General features: G+C 45.8%; 1 protein-coding gene across 30 annotated transcripts in view; it reads right to left on the minus strand.

Annotated features, from left to right (window-relative positions):
• EPB41L3 (erythrocyte membrane protein band 4.1 like 3) overlaps positions 1-21,854 on the minus strand; it is a 143,281-nt gene that overhangs the window by 78,685 nt on the left and 42,742 nt on the right. For 14 of the 30 annotated variants that reach the window (XM_055705055.1, XM_055705041.1, XM_055705052.1 and 11 more), the window contains exon 1: positions 17,783-17,920. The exons of 4 other annotated variants lie outside the window; for them this stretch is intronic. The gene's annotated coding sequence lies outside the window, so the exon portion shown is untranslated. Of the gene's footprint in view, positions 1-15,325; positions 16,200-16,846; positions 16,979-17,782; positions 17,925-18,233; positions 18,349-21,854 lie in introns of those variants that run through there. 12 more of the 30 variants (XM_055705038.1, XM_055705032.1, XM_055705036.1 and 9 more) reach the window with 8 other exon arrangements.

The following is a 21,854-nucleotide window of genomic DNA, read 5'->3' on the forward strand; positions in this document are numbered from 1 at the left end:
GTAAGAGGGAATGGAAAAACTCCTACAGCAGAAAGAGGAAGAAAAGCTCTTTGCAGCTTTTAAATCACTGGGGATTCAAAAAAGACAGTCAGTCACATAAACCATTCACGAAAATCATTCAACAAGAATTGAGCATTTAAAAAAAATAAAAATCTATTCTGTATCAACTTTATAATTTGAAAGCAGAAGCGAAGATAATTAAGGTAGATGCTGTATTTCCTAACTCAGGAATTAATGACTTTACAACCTGAATTATTTCCTTCCCCACCTTCTTTTCCTTATGCATAGCTCTGCTAAATGTTTAACAGTGTTTTTAAGGCTACAAACCACTAATTTGGTAGCTACTAAATAATCCAAATGATCTCTCTTAATTTAAGGGAGAATCCTACAATACAGAAACAAAATGAATGACCCTGTTCAGCATGCTGAGTTTCAAACTTGTCTCCTGTGCTAAAACCAGGGAAGTGCCCAAATTGGTGAAACAGGTCCATAAATGGTGGCTTTTTCCATCCCTTCTCCTGACGTTGTGCAGGGCGCAATGCAACACTCTCTGGGCATGTGACAGAGGACTGCTGTGTGTTGTATCTACTAATTATGTTATGCCAATCCATTTATTTCAGTACCATTCAGATTACAGAGTGTAATATTCAATTTACTTACATTCTACATTATGTGGTATTAGAGGGTGGAAAAAAATGGTAACTGTCTCGCTCCTTACCAGAAAGATTTGCCCAAGAAAGCATTTAATATTTCAAAGTTTAACTTATCAAACAATTTTGATATCTTAGTGCAGAATTCAACCTTCTCAGAAGCTAACGAATATGCAAAAAATACAGGGAATTACTCCCTACTTCATCATAAACTGTGGTTCCAACAACCAAAAACTTCTACTAGTAGCTCTGGCTGATGCTAGGTAAACAACAGAATTGCATTTCACCTCTTTTGTTCACTCTGCAGTCTGTTTTCTGTGGGGACAGAAAATCTCCATGCCAATATTCACATGGCCATTACATCTGAACTAAAAAATGAATGAAGTCATCCACCCCCTCCCTGGATGTCACGAATGCCCTGGGGATGCAGTACCCTGCAGCTGGGGTTCAGCCCACTCTGCTCTCTGTCGCCTTCACTATATGTACGTGTTTCACCACAGCTGAGGCCACAGAAACCATACCCTTAAGAAATCACTTTTTTAAAGGTTTGCAAAGCAGCAAGAAACCAACCAATCCTTCCCCCAGCTCCAGAAGAGCATTAATTATCCCTACAGCAGCCACAAACTTTTTTTGGAGAGATACAGCCATGCAAGTACGCCAAAAGCACCACCAACAAAACAAGCACGTCAGATACATGCTGGATGTTAGTTAGGGGGCTCATTGTTTCAAAGTGTCTTGCATACTGACATCAGTGCTTCATGGTCCCCTGTCCCAGCCCTGCTTGTCTAAACTCTACCTGGTATATATTTATGTCACCTGTTATTAAAATCCTGTAATGCTGAAGTTTCCATATTCCCCACAGGCCATTTATTCTGTTGATTCCCTTACTGTTTATAGCCTTACTGTTTAGGAAAATTTTCCCAAATGTCTGACCTAATTCTTCCTACTTGAAATGTAGGCACCCTCCTCCTCACCCTGATGACAGTGGATGCGTAATATGGCTCTGCAGCTTGCAGACTGTTGCCGTTCGCCCCTCAGACCACTTTCTCCTCTGCCTCTTCTGGCAAGTCCTATTTTTAGCCCTCTCTCAGGCTCTCTTCTCTCTCCCATAAGTCCACCTCTTTCCCAAGCAATAGCATCCAAGCCCCACTTCCAGCTGAAGATCAACTGTGCTTACTGGTGCTGAAAAGATTGCACGATTGGCTTTATGTCTGAAAACAATATTCCTCTTTATACCTCCTGGTAGTAGAGTTCAATATTTTCACCATATTGTGACACTTATCAACTTAGTATTAACCTTTGATCTGTCCATAATCCCACACTGTTTTCTCGAAACTCCTGCCTACAGGTTTCCCAAGTGGAAGAAAACTACCTTAACTACATTATATTCAATTAAAAGTAAGGAAAAAACCCATCTACTAGGTAGATACTACTTTTGTCTTTTTTCAGTTTATATTTTAAAAGTTCCTTCTCTTGTGCCGAGTATCATTCAAATGAGTGAAGTATTTACTAACTTATGAGATCTAGTTTCAGTGACAGAGTGCACATGATTTATATTAGAACAACTGTGGCTCCCTGTATAGAAAGCACATTCGAGCCATGATACTCTCTTATTTATTGAGATATTGGGGAATACCAGTGGGAAACATTGCAAATTTCACTTATAGCTTCCATCTACTGCTGAAATACTCACTCCAGAAACAGCCACCTCAGTCCCTGGCAGGTGTTAGGGGCATTAGCCATTTGCCTGGGCTGACCCCTCAGCAAGTTTTCTGTAGCAGTTTCACAGGAGCTGAGAACATCTTCCAAAAAATGCAGGAACTCGGCATGATCCTCCATCTTCAAGAGCCTCAGGGCCATTAAGGTGACCCAAGTAGCAGTGCTGGCAGTGTCATAACTTAGTAATAAATTGGGAGCAAGCTCACATCTGCTAGGGAAGTCTAGTCTACCCCATTTTATGGTCTCTAGCCAAGCCAAGCACATTAAGATAGGTATTACTTCTGTGTACCTGTCACTTCTTGTAATACGCTTAGGCGAACCTATGGCTGCAAGCCAGAACCCAAACTAATTCAACACAAGCAATGCTTTTGGGGAAAAGTTACTTGCAACGGAAGTGTCAGGTCCCTTTTGATATGCTGGCAAATGTTTGCCTCAACCCTTATTGAACCAAAAGTTAAATGGTGAGGAAAGACTGCAATTTCAGGTTAATCTGGGGATCTTCATATGCTCGTGAAATGAACTACATGCTATGCCTCGCTAACGAAAAATGGAAAAAACAAAAGCCTGATGGAATCTGATTCCTTTATACCTGTATTTTAAGAACAGTTTTGGTATTAGTTGCTTAAGAGGGAACAAAACCCCAACCTACAATACACCCGTAAGGAGAACATCTGCTCTTCCTATCCCTGGTACTGACACTGAAATAAGCCGCAAGCACACGATGCCAAGGAACAGGCTGAAGGCCAGTATAAGATACCATTTCATTCAAACCAGTTGCTAGACAATGGCTGGCATTCAGCTGACTGAAAACTTGCAGAGAAGCTAGTTCAAGCTGGCTTAAGTAGATGCAAGTGTGGACTTGGATATTTAGGAGTTCTTAAGAAGAAAAGCAGCTTGCAATATTTCAGGGTGGGGTTCTGAGACTTCTGGGGTTTTTCGTCTAATCCATTGGTACTAAATAAGACCAGAAACATGGCAAGATCCTTTGTGCCCAGAACTACATCTAAGCCCCAGAATTACAGCTGTAATTAATGGATTTTGCAAGCTAGGGGAGGAAAAGAATCAACTGGGGAAAAAACCTAAACCAAAACCACCCCAAAAAACCCAGCAGCCTGCAGACTGAGCAAGTTAAGGATTTCTTCTCTTGCTCACACACAAGCATACAATAAAAGGCGCAACTCCCAATACACGCATATTCCAGGCTCTTCCCTGTTTCACCCCGTTTGTAATCTTTTATGGTCTCGTGAAAATGTGCTGCCTTCAGGAAGATGAGGGTTCTTTTTCCTTATTATTTCATCTGCAGCTCAGCACATTGCTTGACCTATGCTGACATGACCTTAAGTAAAACAGGCTCAAGTATACAGTTTCACCATCCCTAAAGCAAGACGTATTTTATTATGGTTTTTCTTTTTTCTCTCCTTCCACTCACACTTCAGAGAGGAGGAAATGCCTGCCATGAATTCTTGTCCGGCATTTTAAATACCACATGAAGCACTTTCCATGCCAGAGAGTCTCCCAAGGACCGTAAGCCCTCCAAGAAAGAGAGGTGTAAATACCTTTGTCCTTCCCCAGCAAGTGGGAAGCAGCTGGGCTAGAGAGGGAGCCAGCAGCCCCTGTGAGCCACAGCACCCACCCAGCCCTGGGTGCTGCTCCAGCCCCACGCTGGCACCAGCGAGGACTGAAAACACCTCCGCCGGGATAACCAGCCACTTCACCAGCTCCATTTGTAACCAAAGAATTGGCAAGGACCCAAAAGCTACCAATTTTTGCTACGAAGATCGCTCATTTATTTTTCAAGCAGCCGGCTGTACTACCCTATATCCTGCAGCCATACATTCATTATGGCCAGTCACATTGAGTTACGTGTGGAAAGGCTGAATTATTACCTTTTTGCAACAAACTTGGTGTTGTAACACCCAGAAGTCTCACACGGGACAGTTTTGTAGGTTATTAAACTATACACATTTTTGTGCTCTACAAGCTTTTAACATTCAAGAAAGACCATGTATAGCTATAAATCTATGAAATACATTATAAATAATGCCACATGTTCAAATTAGTTTGTTTTTATGGGGAAGACTATTCCCTTAGTTTACTCCTTTCATGCTGAGGCCACAGCACTCTATAAGGTACAGCAGATCTATTACTGCAGCTGAATAAAAGGCAATCTTAAAACTCACATCCAATGGAGATAAATCCAAACTTTTCCATATATGCTATTACCTTTTGACATAAGAATAGAAATTCCACCAAGTCACTATTGTACATCTGTTTTAAACACTCTTCAAAACAGAAAGGTTGGATTTTGGTTTGGGGTTTGCAGCTGGTTTTTTTGTTGCTTTGGGTTTTTTGGTTTGGTTTAGTTTTTTTCGTTAGTCTTTTTTTTCCCCAAAGATGGCTCATGTTGTCATTCCTTGTCCTCTCAGAGGATGACCCCTGGCTACTGTAGCATGTTAGAAAGCAGATTCACCAAGTCATGTATGCACCTAGCAAGCTGAAGTCTGGCACATATCCCTTCCAACTCCCCCTCATTCAAACAAAATTTATACAGTGAAAAACCTGTGCCACAGAAGTGGGGGGGAGGGGGGGGAGGCTATTTTCAGACAAGACCAAATGTACTTGAATGAAAAAAACCTACCTAAACTCAGTCCTGAGGAAAATGACAGAAAGGGAAGAGTGATTCAGCTTTGATACTATATTGGCTATAACTGTCTTAGCAATTTGCATCATTACTAATCTCAGCAGTGGTGCCTGATCTGTACAACAGGATTGACAGGTACCCTAAGCAGATGCAGATCTATTTCCCAACCTATACACTTTTAAAGGCAAAAGGGTCTGTAATTTTCCTTCAAACTACCAGTGCAGGTTTGCAACATGAGCTGCAGCATACTTACAGACCCCCCCCCACTCAGGCATGGGCTTTCTAATTCGTTTTAATTTTCAGGTCTTGACAGGCACAGGGAGCGTGCTGTTTGGGATCAGAGTAAAGCCAGTGCAAAGCGTGTGGATGTCAGGTCCTCAGCCCTGAACGTTTCATTGTACAGATCTCCTTCTGCCCCTTGTGTAATGCAGGCATGGGTGTATGCTTCTCTCCCAGTTTATATTTATCCCTGGCCCAGGTGCTATTTTCCAACAGTGAACACAAGCTTGCCCATGCTGAGGGCTCTGAAACAAAGGCAGGAATTTTTTCCCCCTCTACACACACCTCTCCATGTGTGCAAGTCATTAAAATGATTTCATACAAACCAGGTTCACGTGTCAAGGAACAAGTGACCTGCAGTTTTTGAATGTTCAAAGCCAGCATATGTTTGGCCCTACACTTTATTTATGTTCTATATGTACTTTGCCTCTCTGAAGCCTACAGCAAACAGCTGTCATTAACATTCAACCCTTCTGCTAACATTTTCCTTAATCCCTAACTGACTTTCTAGCCTATAATTAAACTTTCCAGCTGCCACACTCAGAGATGGCACCAATATCCATCATTTGTTTCTAAGCAGTACCTAAAAAGCTCTTTTTCCCATTTCCAAGACCACGGGCTAGAACCAAAGCCTCTTACACTTAGAGGTTTTAGGCTAAAAACCTTCCATTCACTTAGAAATTTTCCCATCCTTTACTAGGGAAATTAAATGGCCAAGTAGTATTATCTTAATAATTAAACTAATGCATTTTTATAGTGCCAATAGGTGGAGTGCAAAGACCTTGAAAACTGATGGATAAACGCTGCAAGTGCTTCCACATTTTGCATGGAAAATACGCTGGAAAGAGCTACACACCCGCCACCACTTACAAAGCTGTTCAACCCAAGCCCAAAGTTTAAACAGCAGCTCTGAGATGAAAGAATTAAGATTTGGAAAGACCTTCTGAAAGAATGTAATGGATGACCAAATATCCTTCTTTCAGCTGCAGCAGTGAATTGGGGTTAGTGCCTCAGTCTTGAAAAATCTGTTTCTCACATTCATGTAAATGATTACTTGAACAGTAGAAATGGTTGGCGGCATTTTTGTCTGATGCTATTGTTACAGCCTTCAAGAGGACTTGGTATTTTATGAGAAAATTACTGGCTTCACAGTTGAAAAGGAAGGGAGAACACTGTATTTTTTTGCTGAACCGAGTAGGTCAGGGCAGCGCAACACCCACTGTGGGCTTAAGGAGAATGACAACCCACAAGCCCTTCAGATCCAGGGCAACAAAACCCCACCAGACAGCCACAAACTCGTATTACTTTAGTATCCCCAAAAATCTGGGACATCTGCTAAGCCTCCGAGTCCACAAAGCTCCTCCGCCCCAAACCTGAAGGCTGGATAACCACATGCAGGATCCTCATTCATGGAGCTCTCCAACTTTGCGCACCACAAAACAGGAGCCAGCATCTCCAAACACTGTCTATTATGTAGATAGGGCAACATTTGCCAGACTGCCGAAGCACTATCATTACAAATAGCAAGCAGGCTCCATTCATAACATCACTGGCAAGCGTCCATCGGCATCCTGACAGCCCACCAGCCTGCAGCAGTTACATCGCTTGCTGATGAAGATGTGGGGATGTTCGGGGTCAGCCACCCCCGTGACTCCTCCTGACATGTTTAGCAGTTGCAGCATGCTTTGGCTTTGCTTTTTGCCTCACATGGCAGAGACAAATTGAGCACTGAGATCCAGCCTTCACATTTCTGAAACCACAGGCTGGTTTCACGGGGGATGAAGGCTGCAGCCTTGCTGAAAGTTTTCTGCTGTTTAAACAAAGCAGGCGGCACCTCCAGGAAAGAAACACGTTCATTTTCAATCTTAACCCACTGGATGAAGTTAACAATTTAACATTAAGTTTTTAATGTTGCAAAATATTTCAATAACTGTGCAGGATTTGTCAGCTACCATAAGGCTATTTTAGTAGGCTACCAGGAGATTAATCATTCGGGTTTTGTCAAGTCTAAAAGCATCACTGCTCAGTGAAGAGATCATACCAGACAGGTGCAAAAATCCAAAGCTTGGACAGCTAAGACTTGTTCCTAGCGGCAAGGCAAGAAAGGTCAACATTTTGAGTGGAAATTAATAGGCTTTAGTTTCTATCTAAACTATAGGTGCAACTTTCCTCCCTCCTTACATTAAACATATAATTTTAAAGCTGAGTTTTGAAGAGTGCACTTGACACTCTTTAGCTTCAACTATGTAAGCTCTGAGAGGCTGGGAGAATGCGAAAACAGTATTTCATTGAAAACTGCTTGCCATGTTTTAATCACAGGGTAACTCTACAAGAGGTGTGACTGATGCAATTTAAATTTTCACCTGACAAATTGAATCTTTGTGGCACCTACAACAAAGGATGAAGCAGAGCAGTCAGCTACCCGCCCCAGGAGCTACTACAAAACATTCTTGAGATGGGGAAGCAGCATCTTGCAGCATCCCAGGGTGAAACAGCCAGGAGGGCCAGGGCCTCTGTCCTTGCCCCCCCGGCTACATTCTAGCTTCAGTCTTCTGAAGTGGGGAGGACATTGGGCAGCCCCACTGATAAGGAATGCTGTGGTTTACAAGGAAGGCGACAGAGAAATTGATTTGAAGGGCTTCATCTGCGCCCAGGAAGAGCTCTTCGCTCTGTACTGGCAGTTCTGGCAGGGAGGACTAAGGAGCTTGATGAGCTTTTTACTCACGTCAATGAAAGTCTTACCTATTGCCAGCCACTACTTTCTTTCCCTATAGAAGGCAATAAACATTCCAAGCTCACCGTAACTTTTCAAGGAGTCACCTTTTTCTAACAGAGTGCACTTGTCATGATGCCTTTCCATTCCAATTCTGGAAGACAGCTATGCATTTTGCAGAGCTGTCATGTAAAGCGATGTTAAATATCACTATTAGATACTGATTTTGTATCTCTCTAATATTACTCATCAATAATTCCCTTATGTGCCTAACTAGAGTTCAGAAAGAAATGAAGTTCTAAAACCTTGCACAGAGTAACTTAAAATGGGGGTTCCATACACCACAGTTTCAGAAACCTAGGTTAAATTAGAGAAGGTTGCCTTCATTTTAAGACCCTGTATAACATGCCACCAGAAAGTAGGATTTCTTGATTGAGAATCTCAAGATATTGGGCTTACACATGCCACTAGTCAGAGTGACTTCTGTTCAGCCCACTTCTCCCAACTAGTATGTTCTAAAGTAGGAAACAGTCCTGTTCATCATGTAAACATTTATTCAGACTCTTATTAATGTTTGTGCTATCCTTCAGAATTTCTGGACAGTTTCTTTCAGGCTCAGCAGCCAACATTGAATTAAGAAATATTTAACCACTAGTATTTTTTTAAATAAACAGCACGTATGGAGAAATAGTTGCTTATCATATCTACTTCACAAAATCAAAATACAGCCAGTGGAAACCAGATACAGAACACTTGCCTTTGGCTGAACTAGTTTTGTTTAGAAAATGAACAGACAATGCATTTCCTTGGCCGAGACCTTGGTTTGTTTGCCAAGCCCCATCCTGCACTGATTTTTCTTCTTACAACAACATCCCAGGCGCAGAGAACACTATCAAGGAAGCAGACTTGCAGTTCTGCAGGTCAGAAACAACGATAGCCCTGGCATGCCTTAATAAAAAGGCAGCAAAGCACTTTTAGTGAACTACATAATGTAGTATGTAGTCAATATATCTGTTTTATCCCATTATAACTGCTTGGAAGCTAGAGAACGGATATCTTCCTAAGGCAATTTGTATCTTTATAACATTTATAACATGATGTCTTGTTGCTGCATCATCTATCACATGCAAGCATTTTTTTACTAAAGAAAACAAAAGGCAGAGCAAGCCTTCTTACAAATCTATGGAGATATTAAACACTTGTGTCAATTTCCACAAAGTGATTAGGAAAAGGAACCATAACTACACTAATTGCATTCTTCAAAGCAACACAATCACAGAAGGTCACAGGCGGCATCTTCCTTCACACCAGCTGCTTGCTTCTTTGATAGAAGAAACACCAGCACGAGTTAGAAAGCAGTGCTTCAAATGATGGAAAATGCAGGAAACTGCAAAACTGCAATAACCAAACTGCTCCTGGGGTGTGGTTGAGGTTATTCAGAACAACAAGGAATGGGGAAAACGCACTGATCATACCTGCACAGCAGACAGGTAAAAACAGAATTGGAGCTGAAGAGGGACAGAGTCCCAAACCAGGTAACAAGGTTACTTTAATACAGAAGTTACAGAAGCTGCTGGTATCCTTCTGGCCAGTGTAACACAGAAACTACAAAAGCCTTGACTCCATTGGTAACCCCAAAATCACAGCATTTGCCCTACACTAGTAACAGACATTTTACGTCTGTTCCTATAGCACAGCAATGGGAAGATGGCAAAAATTTATAAAGAAGGAACTTATTTTTACTCTTCAGCTCTGCATCCTTAATTCAATCACTGTCCCCTCAGGCTGAGAAAAGGATGGGCTTCGCTTCTCTGGCACTACCATCTTAGCAGAGAAGTTGCAAAGTACAATATTCATGGTTTATGTATGAAGTGACTGTAAGAAAAATAGTTTTGGGTTTGCACAACGAAAAGTAAGTTAAGAAATCTGTGTCACACAACCAGCAAATGAGGATAAAACACTTTCAAACTTTAAATGTGACAGTCTGGATGGTTTGGTTTGGCTTTGCAAGAACTGTGGTCAATGGGTACGGATCAGAAATAACAACCTCAACACCAACACTTTGAAAAGAAAGGCAGGTTTCTCAAGTAACTTTAGTTATACCAGCATTTCACCATCACAATAATTGTGTGGCATATTTAGTTACACGCAAATGCAGGAAGGCACACAGTTTATGCAGACAGAAAGTGTAGCTGGGTATATTTAAATATATTGATAAAAGCAGTGGGCACTGTCTTTTTTCCCCTACCTTGGACAACCAGTGGAGGTTAAAACATTATCTCCTGACTCTTCTTCTCCAACCCATTACAGGTGCAAAGGAATTCCCAAGATAGGAATAAACTAAGACAGATCAACTATTGCCTAGTTTGATGATGATGTCATTAAATAGGGTGGCATGAGAAGTGGTTGTGAGTGGTGGTTGTCTTTTTTACTTTTACTTTTTACGAGATACCTAATATAGTCCATTAATATATTATTATAACCTATATATAGGAGTAGTGGCATTGAGAGCAGGATTGAACACGGAATGCAAACCAGGGTCAATACTAGGATCTAAACCAGCGTAGTCTGTCCACAGCCTCTGTCTGCTGCACTTAGCACACTACCCCTGCAAGTAAGTGATCAAGCCCTGACAGCATGTTGGCACAGTATTAAAGGACCCTCCTAATTGCCATGCCTCAAATTCCAGCTCTAAGCCTGCTAAGAGAAAGCCTGCAAAATTCTTTAATAAATCATAGAAATCAGAGATGGAAATTAGGTCATCTTGTCCGCACCTCCTACCCACACCATGACTTTGCTACCCCTACAGTGCTGCTGAGTGCTCTGTCTCAGCAACTCCTAAATGATTCAAATGCTGAGGTTTCTTCCAACTCCCTGGCCAAGCTGTTACACAGCCCAGTGAACCTCGCCATCCATACGCTTCCTCCCTACCAGCCTTGTCCTCTCCACTCCAGTTTTGCCTCTGCCCAATTTTGGTCTGTTCCTATTTACGTCTCCCTCCGAGTCCCCCCAAATCTGTTCTTGATGCTACCTCAACTACCACCCGGCAAAAACTGTTGCTCAGGAAACGTTCTTCTGTCTCTCCTGTGATCCCACTGTAGTGTGCTGCTATTTTTAGGAGAAAAAGGAGGTGGTAAGGGAATGAAAGGCTGCCAGCTCCAGCTGTACACGAATAATGCTCCAGTATGTGGAAACTACATTACAGTGTTTCCCTTTAAGCACATATAATTAACCAAAACTTTCAGTCTACTGGAATGATCCAAAAGAGAGCGACAGAAACAGAAAAGACAAATTCCAAAGTAAAAACCTTGTCATTTCACTTCACCTTTCAACCGCACAGCTGGGCCTCTCCTGCCAGGGTTGTTCTCAAGATCTTACGTCAGTGTTTGCCTAGCAAGACACATGGTAAAACCAGCCATGTACTGCCACTATAAAATGAACAGTTAAGAAACCTACTTACAACAAGAGGTAAGTGTGCCTTGTGCCAGACCCTCAGGCGGGAGTGAGACCCGTGTTTTACTCCTGCTTCAAGACAAGGAGCAGCTGCCTTTCGGAGGTCAGCACGTCGCATCACCCTCCCTAACCACCCCGGCCAACGCTGCTGCCAGATGCCCCATGCAAAGGGCTCTCTGCAACTAATGCCTGGACATCCAAGGCCGGCTGGATAAGCCAAGACAACCCTGCTTTCCTGAGAGCACACATTTATCTCTCACCCACCACCTTTCTCTTTATCAAACCTTGTTATTTACTGATATGCAAGGTTAAGAACTGCTACTAAGATCAAACCCGAGGTACTAGGTTTCTTGCCACAAATAATTCCCATAAGCAATTGGCAACGTTTCTCTCTCTATAGATGTTTATGTCCATATAGTGACTCGAGCGCAGCTGTAGGGCACCCGCAGCACTCACACGGCGCTGGGGAGCTGCCTGCCCCAGCCCTTGCTCTGCAACAGCAGTCATTTAACTGAAAGAAAACAGTGACAAATTCAGTGGACCTGGTGAAGTAATCATCTCCAGGGTCCTTTGAGACATTACAGTTTACTGACCTAAGCTACAATTTGGTAGGGTCAGATTTTGCTATCTCCACCTAAGTCAAATTGTGCCCTGCTTCACAAACAGGCTTACCAATTTCTGTGGGAAGACTGGCAGATAAAGATTCTTCCCAACGTCAGTCAGGGTGCAAGAACGGGTCTCTCAGCATAAGCATATGTTTTCTAATGTTTTCTAGGTCTGGAAGAGCTGCTTTTTTTTTTTTTTTTTTCCCTTCACAGTTTGTTTGCATTTGCTGGCTTATTAAATAAGGTATTATTTGCACCCAGTATGTCCTAGGCAATGAGGAGATGTTACACATAATTGCCCTCAGATTCATAAGGAGTAAACAAGATAACCTCTGCTACCAGGGACCGACTCCTCCTGCTCCATTGCCACCAGCAATGTCATGTTCCCCTGCTGCTGTGAGCGGTGTCACCTCCTGCCACTGGGGAAAAGCTGCTGGTGCACCCGGCATGTGGCTGCCTCCCAGGATTTACTCACCTCCTCCGCTCCTCTGGGGAGGTGGAGAGCGCTGAGGCTGAGCCACTGCAAAGGATGAAGCTCTGCAGATGAGTAACGTGGAGGGATAATCTCAAATGGAGAGGAGAGGAAGCAGGACAGGTGCTTGGCCACCCTCCTGGGTGATGGCTAGGATGGACAGAGCCGGAAGGTCCTGACCCAGCAGCGACCCCACCAAGGAGCCCCAAGGAAGGGGTGCCCAGCCAGTGACTGCAGCCAGGCGATGTGGGGTGGGAGCGATAGGCAGGAGCCTAGCCAGGGGAGCAGGACACAACCAAAGAGAACAGCAAAACGACAGGACTAAGCATGTGGCTTGCTCTGGCCTGACATGGGCCAACAGGTGTTTTCTCTTCCTCTCTGGCATGAACATCATCCATCAACAGGGCTCCAACCAAGAGCCCATCAGGATCTGCCATTCCCACTTCAAATATGTTGCCCCGCTTGCTACCTGCAGCCCCCCTGGGACCAAAACCTAGCCCCTGTATCAGGAAAAAGGCTGCAGTAAAAGCCAAGCAACAGACACATACCATACCTTGGTAGTTCAGATTTTAAAGTAGCCTGAAAACAGAGAAGTCAACCATTCTCCATTCCACGCAAAAGCTTTATTCTCCAACCTCTAACTCATTAAAGCAAAGCTATGACTTTTCCCTTCTGTCTCATTTGTCAGCAAACATAAGTTTCATACAAATACATGCACATGAGCATGTATCCGAAATTGTATACTGCTTTTTTTCTCTTTACACCCCCCCCCGCCCTTCCTGAAATACTTCTTTATACTCACATATGCTTTCCATTTATTCCAGCCCTTTACCCCCCCCACACGCTCTAGGTCCTGGGTTTCCACATTCCTCTTTAACCCTCTAAAGACTTTTCTCAGTGGGTTCAAACATCTCCCACGGATTTCGGTACTACTTTTGCTTCTCAGCTTGCTAACAGATCAGTTTTGATAGGCAGTGAAGCTACTGAAAGGGATTCTCTGTCTGTGGCACACAATGTATTTCCAGGGTCTATAAAGGCACGGGTAAAAAAATTGAAGGGGTCTATGTAAAAATGGGAATTTCACTCTTTTTTATACTTCTACGTACTTTTTAAACTTGTATTTATGTATTATCCTTTCATATGCTGTGTCCCATGTGTTGCAAATAGATTAACAAGTGATGTACAAGATTATTATAATTTTATTTTTGCTTTTATCTGCTTTATTCAAGAGCAACCAGCTCTGCTGATACAGCCAAAGACCAAGTAAAAAGTAAAGATTTCATTTTCCTTCAGAGACAAAAACCTGACAATTACTCAAACTGCATTATATCAACTACTTGGGAAGGGTGCAGGAGATACCGAGTTTGCTGTCTACACAGAACACTGTCTCAGATTAACTCAGTTGTCCCAAATACTGACCCATTTCTGCTTTTCCACAGACATTTAGTCCTTGGCAATCCTCCTGAGTTTCCTCTGCACCAACGCTTATGGTGACAACAATTGAGAATGGCAGGGGCAGGAGCAAAGGGCCCGTAGGATTTCTCTTACCGAAGCCAAGATAAGTGTTTAGGCTCTTCTTCCCCACTACCTGTGCTGTTCTTTTTAAGAACTGGAGATCTTTCTGAAGAAAACAAGCGTTTCTCTTTGGGTGTTTCCAGCCAGCTAATGCAAGAGGAGGTGCTATGTGTTCACATACGCATTTAGACTTGGACCATTCCCCAGCCATTAGAAATGGCTAATACTGGAGATTAAAAATTAAGAGAAACATGCTGTAAAACCTAGCTAATCCATCATCTTTTCAGTAGCTCATCTCTTTTAAAGGCTTCCTTTACAGCACTGATTCAAACTGCTTAGCAATGCTTATTTAAGTCCAGTTCTGGGTAACACTTTTATATACCCTATAACTTTCATACCAAACAAAAACAATCTATCATGATCCTTCGGAATAAACATGTTTCCAGCTTAATTTTCAGCTTAGTTGACAGCAATCATATTTTTCAATTACACACATGCATTTATTTTCATTTGCTTAGAGAGAAATTATGTCTGAATGGAACACTGAAAATTCAAACCCTACAGTTATATTTCCAGTTAAAAATGTGATAATTAAGATGCTAAAATACAATACCCCAGGACCACACTATACATACCAAAAAAACCACAATCCTGCAGACTCACAACAGCCCTCCCTGCATGGACCAACCCTTTGTTTTCAAAGTACAACATACATTGAACACGCACTGAACGTACACAGATTCTCACCCAAGGATGTATTTTGTTGTGAAAAAGTCACACATTTATCAATAGTTCCACGTTGAAAATGCTGTAGCTTGAGAGACAGAGCTGATACTTCATCTGATGAGAAACAAGCATTCTTTTATAACCACTTGTAAATAGTTTGATGTTTTCCCTGAGTCAACAAGCAGTCATTTACTGGTACATGAGATTTCCATGAAACAAGTCTGAATGTCACCCACCATGAATAACACATTTAACACATTTCAAGAACTTTCTGTTAACTCCAGATCATTCCTGAAATATGAAGAAGTGATACTTCACGTATTTTTTCAAAAAAACAACCATGCATAGCCAAGGCATTCACAACCATTGCACCAAACAGCAAACCTAACAAATACAGGTGCCAGCATGCTAATCCGGGTCAAATCTACCATCAGTGTCCATATTATATATAAACCCTCCCAACCTTCAAAGAAAAACCTGTGAACAGTATTTCTTTTTCATCAAAGACTAAATATTCAGCAGGTTTCCACTACAGACAACAAAAGACCTCACCCTGTTTAATTCAAAAATTGCGTTAAATTGTAGCTTCACCTTCGCTGCTTCTTCTCGGAGGAGAGAATAAAACCCCAACTCTAGGCAGACCTCGCCAGTTTTGCTGCAGTTCCCCAGCAGACAGACACAGCCCTACCCTGCAAGGAGCCAGGGAGGCGGAGGCGCGGGGGGGGCTGGGGCTGGGTACCACACCCTGCGGGCCCCCCCTGCTCCTCCTCCTCCTCAAGGCCAAACCTGCCCACCGCAGAAGCAGGCTCCCATCGGATGAGCTCCTGACGTGCATCTGACCAGCTCCCCGGTCATACTGGGCAGCCTTTGGGGAGAAAAGGCCATCAGCTGCATCATTAATGGAGGGATGCGACTGCGTGCATTTAGTTCGGGGAGAGGCCTGCGCTGTACTAGTCTGATTAAATATAACCGATGTATTTTTAATGCTTCTCGATGCGTTTTATGTCCTCTGCTGCAGCAAGCAGGTCTGCAGCACACTGACAGCTCAAGGAGCCTTCCTGCTGAAGCAGTGCTGTACGGAATAAACTTCCAGTGGCTCTTACTCTAATGCAGTGCTCTTGGGCTCTCTTCCCCCCTTATTGCCATGCAGGTCTCATCCCCACGTTAGAGCTGAAACTTTCCAGCCCAAGGAGACCAGCACAGCAGCGTTCACCCAGCCAATGTTATGCATGTACACACACAGGTGCAGCACAACCCGTGTATTTAACCACATCAGTGATGCAGCACGATGAGCTTGACCTTTTTAAGACTCTATGAAAGGACTGTTCTCTGTAGGCTTAAAGGAAAAGCAACTGACCAAGATTTACTAGTCAAAAACTTAGACGTTTTGCTTATAGTCTCTTTTTCTGTGAGATTTAGTTATGCTTGTTTTCTTTATACAAATCTCCCAGCTTTCTATGGACACAAACAAATGCTGACAATATTAAAAGTAAAATGAAAAAGATACAGTTCAGCTCGTCACAGTGTAAAAAGACAGATGCACGTGGGACATGCCTAACCCAGAGCTGTTTCGGTTGGGGTTTGGTTGTTTTGTTGGGGTTTTTTGGGTTGGTTTTTTTGGGGGGGTTTGTTTGTTGGTTTTTTTTTTTTTGCAAGCAGGCCTCTGAGTTGCAATCATTTTGACAGAAAAGACTTCAAATGTTGTGAGTACTTCCCCTTCGACTTACAAGAAACGCGCATGTTGAGTTGAGGGACTGCTCGCCACCTCTACCTCAGAGAGAAGCGGGCGCTGGAGAACAGCACCCGGACCGACGGCCACCTCGGCCCAACGCCGTCCCCTCGAGCACAGCCCCGAGAGAAATAAAAGCGAGACACACACCCCGGCCAGGCTGGCTGTGCTTTGCTGCTCGAGACCATCGCAGAGCGCAACCGGCGTTACCGACAAAGTTTCCGCCCCGCGGGAAAAACAAGAGAACCTGAAACGCCAAAACGCTCCATCCGCCGCCCCGCAGCCCCGCTCCGGTCACCCGCCGGCCGCACCCGCGGGCTCCCCGCTGCCCCCTCCCCACAGACCTGGCCGAGCGCTCCGCGGGGCCGCCGCTCCCGCGCACCTGGGCGCCCGCGGGCCCGCGCCGGGCAGCCACGCGCGAGCCCTCCGGCGGGCGGCACCGGCAGCGCGGGCCCGGCCCGGCGGCACCGGCACCGGGGCAGCCCTTCGCTACCGGCCTGGGGCCGTGGGGCGGGGGCCGGAGCGGCGCTGCCACTGCAGCGGTCCAGGGCTGCGATGCGCTCCGTACATAGCCACACCCACCGCATTGCAGAAGCCACGGCCGGGGAGGAGGGGGGGGGACGACACACACGGGGACGACAGCCCCCCCGCCACCGCAGGGCGCGCAACCCCTGCCGGGGGGTGGGACAGAGGAGGGGCCGGGGTGGGAGCCGGCTCCCCCTGCACCGCCCAGGCGCTGTGTCCCCCAGGTGAGGGAGGCAGCGAGCACCCGGGGAGGGGGGCTTGGGGTGCGCCCTACCAAGCCAGACAGCCCCCCCCCCCCCCCCCCCCCGTGCCTCTGCCGTCTACAGAAGTTTCCCCACAGAAATGCGGATTGCCCTAAAAATAAAACTGAATTAAAATTGCAACACCGCTTCCCCCCCCCCCCCCCCCCGGCACAGCTGCGGCGGGAGCAGCCGTCCCCTCCCCACCGGGCCGCAGCGGCCCCCCAAGAAGCCCCGCCGGCTCCGCGGGGGACACCGCTCGCTGCCTCCCCCGGCGCCCCCCCCCGGGCATCCTGGTCTCGCTCACGCCGCCCCCCGGCCCCTCCGCCGTTGCCAACTTAAAAATGGCTCCTATGAAAGAGGTTATATATATATAGATAGATATAAAAATACGTATATATTAAGAAAAAGGTCGGGGGTGTGCAATCTACCCGCGCCCCCCCGGGCATATCCGGTTCCCCGTGCGGGGAGGACACCGCACGCACCGCGGCGGCAGCGGCGGGCCGGTACCGGTACCTTGGCGGCGGCGGGCAGCGGCGGGGGCGCCCGGCGGCGGCGGCGGGACCGGGGCGCGGGGCTGCTCCCGGCGCGGTGGCCACGCGTCAGCAGCGGCAGCGCAGCCCGGCTCTGCCCAGGGCGAGCCTCCACCGCTTCCCAGCAAATCAGGGCTGCGGAGGCTCCTCCGGAGAGAGGGAGGGAAAAAGGAAAGGGGGGGGGGGGGGGGGGGAGAAAGCGCGAGCGGGAGGGAAGGGGGGGGGCCCAGAAAGGAGGGGGGGGGGGGGGGGAAGAGAAAAAAAAAAAATTAAAAAAAAAGCCCACGCCGTGGAGAACGGCAAAAGCTGGATATCAGCAGGTTTCTGAGGCCAGTCCCCCCGGCCTGCTGCTGCGGTGCGAGGGGGGATGCCGGGGGCTGCTCCCCGGGCATACAGCTGGAAGCCACCCCTGCAACCCGCACCGGGATCCCCACCTGCGTCTGGAGGAATCCGGCCGGGTTTTGGCTCAGCTAAATGAATTCTTCTCTTTCGCAGATGAGTTTAGCTGCTGCAGTCGCAACCAAACCCTAGTGATGGAGAGACTCCCTGTGAGCTTAAAAGCTGGGCACTGGCAAGGGCTGGCTTTGATTTACACGTGGGGTCTTTGCTTGGAGGCTGGGGGGTATCAGCCTTTTTGATTTTAATTTCCAGTGACAAACCACATACACTTAAAATCTGGACCCTATTTCACTCAGCAGCATCACCAAAACTGAAAAAACCCGCAGCTTCTGCCATATACCAGCTCCCAATGCAGAACGGCTAATGCAAAACTGGAAATGACTTCTGAGTTTTCACTATGATACAGACCTCAACATGCCACATGTCAGAAATCATCAAAAATCCCTAGTTCGTACAGAAACCATTTGGGAGGGGATAATCCTACTTGGACCATTGCATTTTGGTAAATGCGTAGCTCCTCTTGGAGCACGTAACTGAGCTCTCCACTAACTACACACATATGAGCAGCTATTGGATTTGAGACGCCGCCACACCACGGCGCCCAGAGGCTCTGCTTGTTGGCTTCTCTCGGGGGGCAGAAGCAGCTGAACTTGCTCTTTCTCAGCGGAGGAACTGGCCATGGGAAGGGTAGTGATGGCTGGCTACGGGAGAGCCACAGACCAGCATGCTCTCATACTGCGCCTTCAATCCTGTTGCAACATAGCAGATAAATTAAGCTTAGTCTCTCTTTAGATAGTGTATTTTGAGAGGTCCCCAAAACTCTAAGATCCAAATTATATTCAGGCCTCTCATATGGACTGGGGGGGGGGGGGGGGGGGGGGAGGGCGGGGCACGCAGTGGAAATGATGATATCTCCTTTAATTAGCAGCATCTCTGAGGGATTTAAGAAGGGAGAGGTTTTGCAGTAGGCAGCAGACGTACCATTTCTCAGATTTGCAAAACTGCACTGCTCTGTGTTTAGTGTAGAATCAGAGCAAGACATACCTGCTGTGCCGTTTAGCAGATCTGGCACATTGTAACGTGCGTAAGAAGGAAGGAAACTTCAAAAGGAAAATGTGTGCCATCAGCTACGAGAAGGCATACCTCTAGTCAAGCAGCTGAAGTAAAAAGACTCGTATACTCTTCTCCACCAGGAGCTCTGGAAGCCATCATTAATCACAAGGGACTGGACTTGACAGCTAAGACACACATTAGAGTTAACAAGGTTTGATTTGAGGAAGAAAAAAAACCCACCAAAAAACAAACTAAGAAGAGGACTGAGTTGGTCCGAATCAAATCAAGCCTCAAAAGCAAGCTAGGAGACCTAGGAAATCTTATTTGAAAAACAATACGAGATTTACCAACTCAAACTTTTGCAGCCCTTGTACTGCCCATTACAGAGGCAGCTGCTGGCGCTGCTCTCCAGCAGTAATACACATGGAGTGTTAGCACCTCCCAGCAACGCGCTGCCCTTGCACAGCACTGCAGGCTCATTTGCCCCACCGTTACAATAGACTCTGTGATCCCTTTTGTGGATATACTGCATATATAATAGCATCTTCCATCCAAGGATCTAGAAGACTTTCAGCCCACTGATTTAACTCAAAACGTCAAGTGGTATTACAGGCTGTTCCTATGGGCAGAAAACCTTTGCAATATGAGGATATGAGATAGCTGGTACCTCTAGGCTACTGATACGGACCTAAGTTTCAGGGCTCTCAACGTTCGCAGTATTTTTTTTTCTTCATTTTCAAATGTTACTAATTCCAAAGTGGGTTAGTTGGCCAGCTTGCCCTGATTTCTGTCAGATGGGAGCTCCATGAAAGTTGAGGCTTCCATGAATCAGCAGTTTTTAATTATTTAAAAGAAATGTTCTTCCAATAATTTATATCAAGCCCAAAACCATACTCCTCACACAGGTGGGAAACATGAAGAATCCCGCTGCACTTCACTGGAGTTTTCCCAATGTCTGTTTACACAAAAGCAAGCTTGGATGACAAGTCCAGGCAGTACTAGAAGAGACTGAGCTCCTGCCTTGCTGTGGGACAATTATTTTATTTTTGCTATTTTCTCGCCCCCCTGGAGGTGATGCTTTAGACCTGGATGTCAGGAACAAATGAGTTTAATGGTCCAATTTGAGTCTCAGCTTGTCCCAACTCCCAACACATCAGGCTCAGCGCAGCCCAAGGCAATCCTTTCTCACCTCCACAAAAGGCCCCACTGGCAGCCAGACACACAGCCCTGCTGCAGAGATGTTCTTAACTCCTCCATTACGCTCATTTAAAAACACCACCAGCCTGGGAGGGGCTCAGGATGCCACACAGGCGGTCGCCCGGAAGGCACAGGCTTTGAACCCTTCTCATCCTGCTGCTCTAGACACACCGGCTCTGTGTGCCACAACCCATGCACCATCTCCTCTCTGTTTTGGTGGCTACAGAAAACCTCTCCCAGCCTGATCCTGTCCGGTCATCCCCTCTTCTCTTCCCATATCCAGCGTGCCCCACCCTCCATCCCTGCTCAGCCCTTCTCCCCTCCCTCCACTTACCACCAGACCTCTTCACCAGCAGCCTCCCAACCCTCTATTCCTCCTTTGCCCTTACAAAAGGTACCTCTTCATCTCCCTCCCCTCCAAAGCACCTTCCTTCCCCTTGTGCCATATACCTTCCCTGAATTGTCTCCAGAACAAGATCCTCCATTTCCTACCCATGCAAGGAGCCAGATGCATATCCAAATTGCTTCTGTGTGGGGCTGGAAGCCAGGCTGCTCCCAGCATCTCATCCTTTGCAGGCAAAGGCACATAGCTGTCAAGACACCTAGGTAACCCAGCTGTATGAGCGAGAGTCAGAGCCACCCAAGAGATTGACACTAAGCTGGGGAAATGGGTAAAATAGGCAGAAAATTCTGTCCTCCATTCCCTTTTCTAGCCATCCACTGCTTTTGGTTTTCCAGTTTCTCCCCTTCAGTGAACATAAGCAACTTGCTTGGGAAAGCCCTGTGAAGGGAGAGAGGAAAGGAGTTGTTCCTGGCATGAAAAACCAGGGATGAATAAAGACAAAATACAGCCTCCGACATAAAGCAGGTGGATTAGAGGTGGGGAAGGAAAAAGTGCCCACCTCCACGCCCCTCTTCCCCTTCCCCATGGGGTACCATTCAGAGGAGGACAGCCGCAAGGAAAATGGGCCCATGCAGAATATTTGGCCACAACAAGGGCTGTTTTTTATAGGAGAGGGGAATGGGGAAACACACGGTCTCTGCCAGGAAAGGATGAATAGGCAACCCTGGAAGAGCAGGGACAAGGATTATTGCCCAGCCCTGGGAACTGCTGCCTAAAACATTCTTGTGATTCCCTAATTGATTGGACATGGCATTCAAAATAGCACATTACAGAAAAGCAAGACACAAAAATGCTATCAAACTCAGCAAAAGGCTATCTCAAGCCTAGCCAACGATGAATTAGCTGGGTACAGTACTTCAAAAAATGGCAAGTACCGTAGAAGTAGTAGCATTATTACACAGCATTATTAAGAAGATATTTCTTAGCAGACAGGAGCTTGGCACTATCTGTCTAGACGGGTAGATGGGTTTGGAGTCAAACTGTTTTGGTTTTTTTTATTATT

This window comes from Falco cherrug, chromosome 3, assembly GCF_023634085.1.
Source record: "Falco cherrug isolate bFalChe1 chromosome 3, bFalChe1.pri, whole genome shotgun sequence".
Taxonomy (NCBI): domain Eukaryota; kingdom Metazoa; phylum Chordata; class Aves; order Falconiformes; family Falconidae; genus Falco; species Falco cherrug.